Below are 14407 nucleotides of genomic sequence, written 5' to 3' on the forward strand. Positions count from 1 at the left end.
ACATAGAAGAAAAGGGGATGATCAACGTCAAAATATTGCTAAATTCGATGATTTTTCGTACGAAACAAAATGCAAGAAAACTTGTTTAAAATGCAATATTATACGAAATTCTGAGATTTGAAGGCAAAATCACATATCGTGATACTACATGAAATAGTATCGAAATATTGGTAAAAACGAATATATTTACGTAAAATCACACTACATGAAAAACGTGAAAAAGTCACTATTTTATCATATATGAGGATTTTAACTTCAAATCATAGAGCGAGGTTTCGTATTATTTAGATCCAAGAAAAGACATATGACAATGTTGTATCCAATACAAATGATAAAAAACAATGTGTTTTCATTAGAATTAGCTTAAATGTTCCTGATTTTCCGTTTATATTACCGATGGAAGATGTACACGTAAAACCGCTCTAATCCGGCTGAAACGTCGATATATGCAATAAAAACCGAACTTCTCCTCTTTTCAATATGTTACTCAGTATTTTAACGAGAAACAAATAGTTGATTGAAAATGAAGTATATAAGGTTATTATCTAATCAATTATGTGTTTGCATCATTTTTATCGTATATATAATGAATTAATACCCATAAACTGAAAATTCACAAAAACGTGGAAAAACGGCAAAATATTGCCTAATTCGATGATATTTTGTTTAAATCACATAGAGGAAAAGGGGATGATCAACGTCAAAATATTGCTAAATTCGATGATTTTTCGTACGAAACAAAATGCAAGAAAACTTGCTTAAAATGCAATATTATGCGACATTCTGAGATTTGAAGGCTAAATCACATATCGTGATACTACATGAAATAGTATCGAAATATTGGGGAAAACGAATATATTTACGCAAAATCACACTACATGAAAAACGTGAAAAAAGTCACTATTTTACCATATATGAGGATTTTAACTTCAAATCATAGAGCGAGGTTTCGTATTATTTAGATCCAAGAAAAGACATATGACAATGTTGTTTCCAACACAAATGATAAAAAACAGTGTTTTCATTAGAATTAACTAAAATGTTCTTGATTTTCCGTTTATATTACCGATGGAAGATGTACACGTAAAACCGCTCTGATCCGGCTGAAACGTCGATATATGCAATAAAAACAGAACTTCTCCCCTTTTCAATATCTTACTCAGTATTTTAACGAGAAACAAATAGTTGATTGAAAATGAAGTATTTAAGGTTATTATCTAATCAATTATGTGTTTGCATCATTTTTATCGTATTTATAATGAATTAATACCCATAAACTGAAAATTCACAAAAACGTGGAAAAACGGCAAAATATTGCCTAATTCGATGATATTTTGTTCAAATCACATAGAGGAAAAGGGGATTATCAACGTCAAAATATTGCTAAATTCGATGATTTTTCGTACGAAACAAAATGCAAGAAAACTTGATTAAAATGCAATATTATGCGACATTCTGAGATTTAAAGGCCAAATCACACATCGTGATACTACATGAAATAGTATCGAAATATTGGTGAAAATGAATATATTTACGTAATATCAAACTACATGATTAACGTGAAAAAGTCACTATTTTACCATATTTGGGGATTTTACCTTCAAATCACAAAGCGAGGTGTCGTATTATTTAGATCCAAGAAAAGACATATGACAATGTTGTCTCCAATACAAATGATAAAAAACAATGTGTTTTCATTAGAATTAACTAAAATGTTCCTGATTTTCCGTTTATATTACCGATGGAAGATGTACACGTAAAACCGCTCTAATCCGGCTGAAACGTCGATATATGGAATAAAAACCGAACTTCTTCCCTTTTCAATATCTTACTTAGTATTTTAACGAGAAACAAATAGTTGATTGAAAATGAAGTATTTAAGGTTATTATCTAATCAATTATGTGTTTGCATCATTTTTATCGTATATATAATGAATTAATACCCATAAACTGAAAATTCACAAAAACGTGGAAAAAGGGCAAAATATTGCCTAATTCGATGATATTTTGTTTAAATCACATGAAGGAAAAGGGGATGATAAACGTCAAAATATTGCTAAATTCGATGATTTTTCGTACGAAACAAAATGCAAGAAAACTTGCTTGAAATGCAATATTGTGCGACATTCTGAGATTTGAAGGCCAAATCACATATCGTGATACTACATGAAATAGTATCGAAATATTGGTAAAAATGAATATATTTACGTAATATCAAACTACATGATTAACGTGAAAAAGTCACTATTTTACCATATTTGAGGATTTTCACTTCAAATCATAGAGCGAGGTTTCGTATTTTTTAGATCCAAAAAAAGACATATGGCAATGTTGATTCCAATACAAATGATAAAAAACAATGTGTTTTCGTTTGAATTAACTAAAATGTTCCTGGTTTTCCGTTTATACTACCGATGGAAGATGTACACGTAAAACCGCTCTAATCCGGCTGAAACGTCGATATATGCAATAAAAACCGAGCTTTTCCCCTTTTCAATATCCTACTCAGTATTTTAACTATAAACAAATGGTTGATTGAAAAAGAAGTATTTAAGGTTAATTTCTAATCAATTATGTGTTTGCATCATTTTTATCGTATATTTAATGAATTAATACCCATAGACTGAAAATTCACAAAAACGTGGAAAAACGGCAAAATATTGCCTAATTCGATGATATTTTGTTTTAATCACATAATGGAAAGGAGATGATAAACGTCAAAATATTGCTAAATTCGATGATTTTTCGTACGAAATAAAATGCAAGAAAACTTGCTTAAAATGCAATATTATGCGACATTCTGAGATTTGAAGGCCAAATCACATATCGTGATACTACATGAAATAGTATCGAAATATTGGTAAAAATGAATATATTTACCTAATATCAAACTACATGATTAACGTGAAAAAGTCACTATTTTACCATATTTGAGGATTTTAACTACAAATCATAGAGCGAGGTTTCGTATTATTTAGATCCAAAAAAAGACATATGGCAATGTTGTTTCCAATACAAATGATAAAAAACAATGTGTTTTCATTAGAATTAACTAAAATGTTCCTGATTTTCCGTTTATATTACCGATGGAAGATGTACACGTAAAACCGCTCTATTCCGGCTGAAACGTCGATATATGCAATAAAAACCGAACTTCTCCCCTTTTCAATATCCTACTCAGTATTTTAACGAGAAACAAATGGTTGATTGAAAATGAAGTATTTAAGATAAGATTACTTAACGATATTTAAGATTTCTTACTTAACGACATATAATTTTAGTTAGGAACAATGATGAATATGACTATTTTTGCGAAGTGAAAGGTTACTGTAGTTAAGAACAGTGTTGAAAAGAGGCTACACATGACTATTTTCAGATGAGAGAAGTGATATTTCAGTTAAGAAATGACAAGGAAACATGATGAAGTAACTATTTTTTAGTTGACTGATGAATACTTTTAGTTAAGGAAAAAGACAAAACATGACGAGGGAGACTATTTTTGTGCTCCCCAAAGTATAATGTCAGTTAAGAACAGCGATGAAAGATATCTTTGGTTATTTTTTCTTACTTGACAAAACATAATTTTAGTTAGGAACAATGATGATGAATATGACTTTTTCTGTTGATTGATGGATAATTTTAGTTATGAAATGACAATGAAACATGAAGAACACGGTTATTTTCTGATGACTAGGGAATAATTTTAGTTATGAACAGTGTTGGAAAGATTCCTTTGACTATTTTTTGGTTGATTATATAATAAGTTTAGTTGAGAAATGAGGAAAGTGACTATGTTTTAGTTGATTGGCGAAAGATTTTTAGTTAAGAAGTTACAAGAAAGGTTTGTCTTCGTAAATTTGGAACTGAATAAAGTGTAGATTTGTTTTAAGAACGGGGTTGATAGAACTATTAAGTTGACTACGAGAATTACTTTGACATAGTTTCGCAAATAAAAACTTGGTGACTAAAATTGTTGAGGGAACTGTATTGCAGTATAATATTATTTGACAAAGAACTAGTTAGTGAATGGAAGAAACAAATTGGATTAAAGAAACAAAGAACATAAAAAAAATTGAGGTTAAGTAGGGGAATGAACACAGTGAACATACAGTGAACACAGAAAACATGTAAGAAAAAGTTGATGAATAGAGTGAACATGCTGGGAATATGAACTTATAGAGAATATGAAGACATGATAAGGAACATAGGGAATACAAGAATGAACACTGAACATGTGAAGAACAAGCTAAGAACATTGAGAACATGAATATTGAGTATAAACGTTATACAGAGAACATATGATGTACATGAAAACATGACAAAGAACATAGTGAACATACGGGGAAAATGGTAGAACAAATTTGAACTGAGCATGCTGTGAACATTTGTAGAACATGGAATGAACACAGAAAACATGGAAAAAATGTAAAGAACACAGCTGAATATAGAGAAAATATGCAAATACAGTATGATGATTATTGAAGGTTTGGATACGTTGGGGATGAAAGATAATTACACAGGTTGGGGTTTTGTGACTACTCTGATAAAGAGTTAGGCTGGAGAGGGACTTGATCGGATATATTTATGTTCGATGATCTAAGACAGAGGAAATGGAGCTTGGCTAATGTCCAGATTAATTTTACTACGTTAGAAATAAGGTGATCTTAAATATCAGGGTGATTTAGTTGGAAAATAAAGAACTTGTACAAAATGAACTAAGCTGGGGGACAAGAGTTGAAACTTGATAACTGAACTGGTTTTTATTTATTATGTCTGAAAATGTAGTTGGGTGTTTAAATCTCAGGGGGATTTGGACTGATAGTAATGAATTTACAGGAGTGAACTTGGACAGAGGACAAAAGCTAGAGTTTTATAATTGTTTACATCATATTTACTATGTCTGAAATACAGAGGGTAAAAATTTCAGGGAAATTGATGGGTTATTTACAAAGATACGAGAGAGAACTAAGGTGGGGACGAGAGCTGGAGCTCAGTAACTGACTTGATCTTATTTACTGTGTCTGAAATACAGAGGGGTAAAAATTTCAGGGTAATTGATAGGATATTAACAAAGACTTGAGGGTGGAGTAGGGTGGGGGACAAGAGCTGGAGCTCAGTAACTGACTTGATCTTATTTACTACGACTGAAATATGACTGTTTAAAATTTAAGGGGGATTGGACTGCTAGTAGCGAAAATGTGGCCTCTGTCAAATTTGGGTCTTCAATTGGACTCTGATTAATTTCGATCAAGAACTGGACTCTGATGAATTTTGCTCTCAAAGTAGACTCTGTCAAATTTCTGTCGTTAATTGAACTCTGACGAATTTTTGTTGATAATTGGACTCTGATGAAATTTGAGCTTAAAACTGTCTCTGACTAATTTTGCTCACAAAGCGGACTCTGTTCATTTTTAGGTATAAAATGGTCTCTGACGAAATTCTGTCTATAACTGGGCTCTGTTCAATTTTGGTCTTTACAGGTGAAATAGCCGTAAATGGATATAAAACTAAATGTTATGGCTAAGTTGTCTGTTTTCCTTAACAAAACATCTAAGACAATATTCTCTGAAAATGGTATTTTTACAAATTCGGTCATAAACATATAAATAAACTTCTATGATTATTTGAAACTCTGAAAATAGCTGTAAGGAAATAGGAAGAGAGAGAGAGAGAGAGAGAGAGAGAGGGACGGTCCAGATATTATGGAGAAGATAAGATAAGATAAGAGTTAACCTGCATGAGGCGTCTGGCTGACGGTCTAAAGTAAACACAGGCAGGCCACAGATTGTGAGGTAGGTGTGAGGTATGAGTGGGAGATGCAGGGGGAAGACAGTGAAATGATTCAGATATATAGCAATATACTAGTTTCTAAGTAAGAATCCCATAAGAACTCTTAACAAACCTCGTATGACATTATTTTCATAAGAACTCTTAACAAACTCATATGACATTATTTTCATCATAAGAACTCTTAACAAACTCGTATGATATTATTTTCATTATAAGAACTTTAACAACTTCTAAAATCTGTGACTGACAAAATTTACCTGAAAACCCTGGCTCATAAACACGAATTTGAATTTCTCCCATAAGAACTCTTAACAAACTTCTAAAGTCTCAGAAATTATTTTCATCATAAGAACTTTAACAACTTCTAAAATCTGTGACTGACAAAATTTACCTGAAAACCCTGGCTCACACGTGGGATATTGGACCTCAAAACCCTGGCTCACACGCGTGATTTTGGACCTGAAAACCATGGCTCACACGCGTGATTTTTTCCCCCAGAAAAAAAAGTGTTCTGTGAGTTGCCATCCACACTACTGGACTATACCTACTACACTAGAGGTTGTGGCGAGGGACTATACCTATTACACTAGAGGTTGTGGCGAGGGACCATACCTACTACACTAGAGGTTGTGGCGAGGGACCATACCTATTACACTAGAGGTTGTGGCGAGGGACTATACCTACTACACTAAAGGTTGTGGCGAAGGACTATACCTACTACACTAAAGGTTGTGGAGAGGGACTATACCTATTACACTAGAGGTTGTGACGAGGGACCATAACTATTACACTAGAGGTTGTGGCGAGGGACCATGCCTACTACACTAGAGGTTGTGACGAGGGACCATAACTATTACACTAGAGGTTACCATCATCCCATACCTTGTCAGGGGTGGGAGGACACTGACCTGGTCGGGGGGGGGGGGTGGTCACTGACTAGGTCAGGGGTGGGAGGTCACTCACAAGGTCAAGGTAGGAGGGTCACTGACCTGGTCACCGGTGCATGGTGTTATGATCCCAGGCTGAAGGAGAAACGTGTTTACCCCCTGAGAGTTATTCTGTCAGACCTGACCTAACTGAGAGATCAAAGAAATATAGACTGAAAAAATATATATGTTGAACACTTGATTAAATTTAGCAAATAGTTTAAAAGTGTGGGCAGTGAATAGGAATATCGATAAATGACTTGATATGAGATGTGGAGAGTTTGCTGGAGGTATGAGGCTCACTTCAGGGGGTCTTGACCTTACTTGAGCTAGTGAAATCGTGAGGAGAGGTTGCGCTCTGTTGAGCCCCTGTTGAAGAAGAACCCTTAATTGTTATATATACAAGAAGATGGAAGTGGACAGACATCTCAATTGAGGAATAAGTCTGTGGAGGTGTCTGCTCAAGTGCACGTGTCAGTTCAAGTCGTGGACTGCAGGGGGAGTGTGGAGCAGTCTTTAAAGCAGTTTTGTGGGCAGCTTAGAGCACCATGGTGGCGACCGTTCAGTTAGTGAGCACCTGGAGCGGATCAAATTCAGTGGTAAGCCATTTTAACCAGTTAACAGTGATTGTCTGTAGTTGGTCGTGTACACGGCGACCGTTGCAAGTGTCTATTGATAAATTAGGCATATTTTATTAAGGCAGAAAGCCAAAATATGAGAATAGAAATGAGGGAGCCAGCTGGAGAGACGAGCAGCGCGACCTCTCTCGCTGGTTGCTTGTTGGTGACTGGGTGAGGGCTGCCCGGAGGCGGAGGGCTCCCATGGAAGGCAGAGGATGGACTCGTCCTGGTGCGGGGGAGTCACCTCACTGCAGGCGGGAATCAGAGGGATGTTGAGTGGAGACATTTATTATGTGTAGTTTATTTTAGTTATATGTTTGTAGAGGAACATTTTTATGACATGTCAATGGGTTGCAGGTTTGTCTGGGGGAAGGAGTTGCTGAGGGAACTTCGAGCCCAGTAGAGGGAGTTAGTGGATGAAACTTCAAGCCTGTTGGAGGAACAGTGTAATCTATGGAAGAGCAGCCCCCATAGTGAGGAGTTGGACCTCAAGCTTTGAGAGGAGAAGCAGTGGAGTGGAGTTTCATGTGCTTCTGTGGTACTAGTAGTGAAGCGCCGTTGCTGTTCAAGGAAGACTTCATGGTGTAGCAATCAGAAGAGTTGTGGAGAACCCTGATAGACAATTCTAGGAAAGCCTAAAGATGTTCAGGGTAGTGAATCTCTAGGTGTAGAGAAGAGGTTCTTAGTAACTACTTATATAGAGATGATAGAGTGCTTGAGTGTCATTAGCGAGCATGACGCAGTGGGAGGTGAGTGATTGGATATTTTTTGTACTGAGGAATAATTATATAAATGTTTATAGTGTTACAGCCATAGGCTGGATTCCTTGTGTATATGTGTTCTAGGGCAGATAGTGCCATATTGTATTACAAGATTTAACCCACTTGGTGAGGTTGGTAGCCTAAGTGGCGAACTAAGAGTTGGACTATCACTTGATATAAGCAGCTGATAGAGTCCTGATGTTATTGGATTGCAACCTGACTATAATAGCATATAGTGTTGGAGTCATATTATTATTCTTGTATCTGTGTTGTACATGTTCTCTCTCTAGTAAATGTATATAATTTACCGGTGTTTGCCCTTGTCCTAGTGAGGCTTCACAGAGAGCAGAAAAGAAAGAGAGAGAGAGATAGAACCACAGTTTTGGCCAGGGTCGTACAGAATTATAATTCAAAGAAAGGGGGATTGAGGAGATCATACCAAATAAGGAGAGAGTGGGGAGTCACAGTGGCTCGATTTGGGTGTATGCATTTGACAGCGAGGCCAGTGTTGGAGCTGTAACCCTTCCCCCTAAATGTGTGACACGGAGCCCCTCTCCCAGAGCAGGAAGCGTACAGGGTGATCTCCTAATCAAAGTATAAGCAGTGTGTGGGTTTTGGTTGGTTGTATGGTAAGGACGTACACACTCTCGACCTACACCACATAGTAGTGGTCACTGACTTGGTCAGGGGTGGGTAGGTCACTGACCTCATCAGGGGTGGGTAGGTCACTGAACTGGTCTGGAGTGGGAGGTCACTGACCTGATGAGGGGTGGGAGGTCACTGACCTGGTCTGTGGTTAAGGGGTCACTGACCTGGTCCGAGGGCACTGACCTGGTCACTTGTGGGAGGTCACTGACCTGGTCACGTGTGGGAGGTCACTGACCTGGTCAAAGGTTGGAGGTCACTGACCTGGTCACGTGTGGGAGGTCACTGTTTTCCCGGTCCGTAGTCGCTCATCTTGACCCTTCACAGTGTTATACAGTTATAATGTCTTGTTGCTTTTCCCTGATAATTCCCCCCCCCCCTGCCTCCCTGCTCCACAGTGGGAAGAACACTGTGGAAGACGTGCCGGGTCACTGCTCCACAGTGGGAAGAACACTGTGGAAGACGTGCCGGGTCACTGCTCCATAGTGGGAAGAACACTGTGGAAGACGTGCCGGGTCACTGCTCCACAGTGGGAAGAACACTGTGGAAGACGTGCCGGGTCACTGCTCCATAGTGGGAAGAACACTGTGGAAGACGTGCCGGGTCACTGCTCCACAGTGGGAAGAACACTGTAGAAGCCGTGCCGGGTCACTGCTCCACAGTGGGAAGAACACTGTGGAAGACGTGCCGGGTCACTGCTCCATAGTGGGAAGAACACTGTGGAAGACGTGCCGGGTCACTGCTCCATAGTGGGAAGAACAATGTGGAAGACGTGCCGGGTCACTGCTCCATAGTGGGAAGAACACTGTGGAAGATGAGCCAGGACACGTGGATTCATTGCATAATATTGCTAAGTGATTCAAGGCCAGATCCTGCCTGCAAGAGGAGCATGATTACTAATACAGGAGGCGGAGGTGTACACAGGCCTGCATGATCATCAACGGAGTCGGTGTAGATGGCATCTCAGGCCTGGGGTAGGAGTCTTGCAACACTTCACGTCCTCCGCTTCTTAAAGTCTTGGGCTGCAACAGTGTTTGTGTATGTGCTCACCTATTTGTACCTGCAGGATCGAGCACTGGCTCCTGGATCCCGCCTCTCTAACCGCCGGCTGTTAAGGCAATGACTCTTGTCCTACTTCCTTACCATACTGAGCTTTAGAGCTATGAATAGTGTTTGCATCCACAACCTGCTCCTTTAGATCATTCCTTTTCCTCACTACTCTCACTCTAAATGAAAACTTTCAAACATCTTAATGACTCATCTGAGTTTCAAGCTTCCACACATGTCTCCTTCTTCTGTCGGTGTTCAGTGTGAACATTTCGTCTATTTCCTCTCTGCCAATCCCCTTAAGAATTTTATATGTTTCTATTATATATATCCACGCTCCCTCCTTTTTTCTAGTGTAGTGAGGCGTCGGTTCCTTCATCACTCTTCATAACGCATCCCATGCAACTCTAGGACGAGCCTCGTCGCAAATCTTTCAACGTTTTTCAGTTTTCTAATGTGTTTCTTCAGGTGGGGACTTCATGATGGGGCTGCATACTCTAAGACTGGTCTCACGAGGCACTGTAAAGCGCTCTAAATGCCTCCTTACTTAAGTTTCTGAATGACATTATAACTTTTGCTAGCGTAGAGTAGTACGCTGCTGTCTTTACAGGATTTATATGTGCCTCAGTAGTTAGATTTGGTGTTACGCCGACTCCCAGGTCCCTTTTTCGAATTGTCACAGGAAGGTAGTTGCCATTAACTGTGTACTGACCCTTTGGTCTCCTATCTCATAGTTCAATTTCTATAAATTTACACTTCTTCGAGTTTAACTCCAGTAGCTATTTCTCTGACCATCTCTGCAGCTTTTTCAATTACTTTTGGAGGATTCTACAATCCTCATCTGTCACAACTCGTCTCATTAATTTCGCGTCATCCACGAACATCGACATATAGGACTCGACTCCAGTAGACATGTGTTTCACGTATTAGAAACAGAACTAGTCCCAGTCCCAGCACCGATCTTTGAGATACTCCACTCTTTACAGTTCGCCAGTCTGACTTCTCGCCCCTGACTGTTACTCTCTGGTCCCTCCGTCTTAAGTAATTCCTTACCCAAGCTAGGACTTTTCCGCTCAATCCCACCTGCCTCTCAAGTGTGAATAGCAGTCTCCTGTGCAATACCGTATCAAAGGCTTCTTGGCAGTCCAGAAATATGCTGTCTGCCCATCTTACCCTGTCCTGCCTTACTCTTGTTACTTTATCATAACATTCCAGAAGGTATGTTAAACATGATTTTTCTTCTCTGAACCCGTGTTGGTGTTTGTTTACATACCTAATGATCGCTAGGTATGTAACCAGTCTTAACCTGATTATTCTTTCCAGCACTTTACAAAGGATACTTGTCAGTGATAGTGGTCTGTTGTTAAGTGCCTCTTCCCAAACTTCATTCATGAAAATTGGTACCCTCATTTGCCTTCTTCCAGCAACTGGGAAACTCTCCCTTTACAAGGGATTCATTATAGATCCTTGTTAGAGTCACGCTGAGGGTCTGCGCTGCCACTTTTTGTATCCACGGTGATACATTGTCTAGTCTAACTGCTTAAGTTTCAGTCAATGTGTTTTTACCTATTTTATTACCTTCTCTGCTGTCACTTCTATATCCATTAGTCTCTCATCTTGGGTCATCTCCTCTTCTAACAATGTGAGCTGCTCAAGGTCGGTTGTAAATACTCAAATGAAACCTTATTTCAATACCTCGCAGATTTCCTTGTCGCTTTCAGTATGTTTTCCTTAGTCTTGTCACTTGGTCGTTCACCAACACTTTCCTTCTTATATGACTACCAGCTGTACCCGGCCACGCAGTGCTGTGGCCTAGCAATGCATGAGTGTTGTTGAGCCTTTCCCTGTCTCCCAGTCCTCCCCAGCATGTTCCCCTACCCCATCCACTCGTCTTCCCAACCATTGCTCCCCGTCCCCTCCCCTCGTCATCCCAACCATTCCCCACTGCCCAGTCCCCTTGTCCTCCCCACAATTCCCCCCTCCCCCGTCCCTTTGTCCTCTCCACCATCCCCTCGTCCTCCTAACCATTACCATCACCCCACTCCACCATCCCCCTAGTCCTCCCAACCTTCTCCCACTCCCTCATCTTCCCTACCTTTACCCCCCTCCCATGTCCCCTCGTCCTCCCCACCATCCACCACTCCTGTCCCCTCATCCTTCCCACCATTCCTCACTCTCTCGTCGATACATTCCCAAATGATCTGATGTTCCCATCAGAAAATTGGGAACATTAAATGATTTGATGTTCCCATCACTGAAATATAAGAAAAACAGACAGTAAAACGAAATGAAAACAATTAAGTTTTTTTTTTTAAATAAACTATACACACGAAATGAAATGTATGGCAAATAACATAGTTCAATTCCAACGCAATGTCACACAAAATAATTAAATCAAAATGAAAATATATCGAAATCTATGCAAATTCAATTTGTCAATGCAATTGGAAAGACTGAAATGGAATCGTAACATATTTAGTATAGCATGTGCTCCTCTTACGTACAACAGATGGCACTGTTTCTTAAAAAAAAGAATATTTTTACCTGTTACAGGTGTGCCATCTATACTTATACTTACGAAATGAACAGTAAGGTAAACAACACATCTCAATTCCTATGCAATGTCACACATAAAATTAAATCAAAATGAAAACAAATCAATATCTATGAAAATTCAATTTATCAATGCAATCGGAAATACTGAAATGGAATCATAACATATTTAATGTAATGTGTATTACGTGCAACAAATGGCGATCTTTAAAAAAAAAGGTTTTACCTGTCACAGGTGTGGCATCTACATAATGGGTAAATAAAACATGCATGTATTCAAATGGAACATTGTGTCAAAATTTCAAAGCAATCTGTGAAGATTGATTTGGAGATTACAGCGGGTGTTGCTTTTACGTCCAACAGATTGCGGTTTAGAAAAAAAAAAAGTTTTTTCCTCTCACAGATGAGGCATGTATATAGTAGGTATATAAAAACACGAAGACTGCAACGTTGTGTCAAAATTCAAAATGTTCGAATGCAATGTTGTGTCAAAATTTCAAAGCAATCGGTAAAGTGGTTTTGAAGATTTCTATCACATGAAAAACACCCGCTCTAATGCAAATTGAGCGTTGTGTGAAAATTTCAAAGCAATCGGTGAAAAACTTTCGGAGATTAGCGATTTTGAACAAACGAACATTTCCATTTTTATTTATATAGTCTTACTGTAAAGTTTTTCCTGTCTCTCAGTCTTCCCAACATTCTCCCCTACCCCTGTCCCCACGTTCTCCCAACTATTCCTCACTCCCCTGTCCCTGCTTCCTCCAAAACATTCCTTACTTCCTCGTCCCCTCGTCCTCCCCACCGTTCCCCACCTCCCATGCCCCTTTGTCCTCCCCATCATCATCCACTTCCCTTTTCCCTTGTCCTCCCCGCCAGTCTCCATTCCTCTGTCCCCTCGTCCCCACCATCCTCAACTCCCCCGTCCCTTCGTCCTCTCTACCGTTCCCCCCCCCCTCCCCATCTCCTCGTCTTCCCTATTATCCTTCACTCCCCAGTCCCCTTGTTCTCCCCACAATTCTCAATTCCCCTGTCCTCACGTCCCCACCATCCCTAACTCTCCAATTCCCCTCGTCCTCCCCACCATTACCCCCTCCCCTGTCCCATCGTTCTCACCACCATCCCTCAGTCCCTTCCCCTCGACCTCCCCACCATTCCTTATTCCCTCGTCCGATACATTCCCAAATGATCTGATGTTCCCATCAGAAAATTGGTAACATAAAATGATCTGATGTTCCCATCACTGAAATATATGAAAAACAGTTAAAAAACGAAATGAAAAACCGATGAAAAATAAAAAAATTCACTGCAATTCTCCCCGATTTTCCCTTACCCTCCAGAAATCCCTTTTTGTATAGTCAACTCTCTTTTCCCAGACCTCTTGCCCCCATGGTGACAATTTCAAGCTCGATCATGAAGTCAAGGACTAGGACACAATGATTACTGGCTCCTAGTTTTATTTCATGTTCCATTTACGCAATGCCTTCATTTTGGGTGAAAATCAGGTCTAATATGCTCGGTGTATCCATTCCCTGTATTCACCTAGTTGTGCTTGCGGGGGTTGCGCTCTGGCTCTTTGGTCCCGCCTCTCAACCGTCAATCAACAGGTGTACAGGTTCCTGAGCCTATTGGGCTCTATCATATCTACACTTGAAACTGTATATGGAGTCAGCCTCCACCACATTACTGCCTAATGCATTCCATTTGTCAACCACTCTGACACTAAAAAAGTTCTTTCTAATATCTCTGTGGCTCATTTGGGCACTCAGTTTCCACCTGTGTCCCCTAGTGCGTGTGCCCCTTGTGTTAAATAGCCTGTCTTTATCAACCCTGTCGATTCCCTTGAGATTCTTGAATGTGGTGATCATGTCCCCCCTAACTCTTCTGTCTTCCAACGAAGTGAGGTTTAATTCCCGTAGTCTCTCCTCGTAGCTCATACCTCTCAGCTCAGGTACTAGTCTGGTGCCAAACCTTTGAACCTTTTCCAGTTTAGTCTTATGCTTGACTAGATATGGACTCCATGCTGGAGCCGCATACTCCAGGATTAGTCTGACATATGTGGTATATA

This window comes from Procambarus clarkii, chromosome 41, assembly GCF_040958095.1.
Source record: "Procambarus clarkii isolate CNS0578487 chromosome 41, FALCON_Pclarkii_2.0, whole genome shotgun sequence".
Taxonomy (NCBI): Eukaryota; Metazoa; Arthropoda; class Malacostraca; order Decapoda; family Cambaridae; genus Procambarus; species Procambarus clarkii.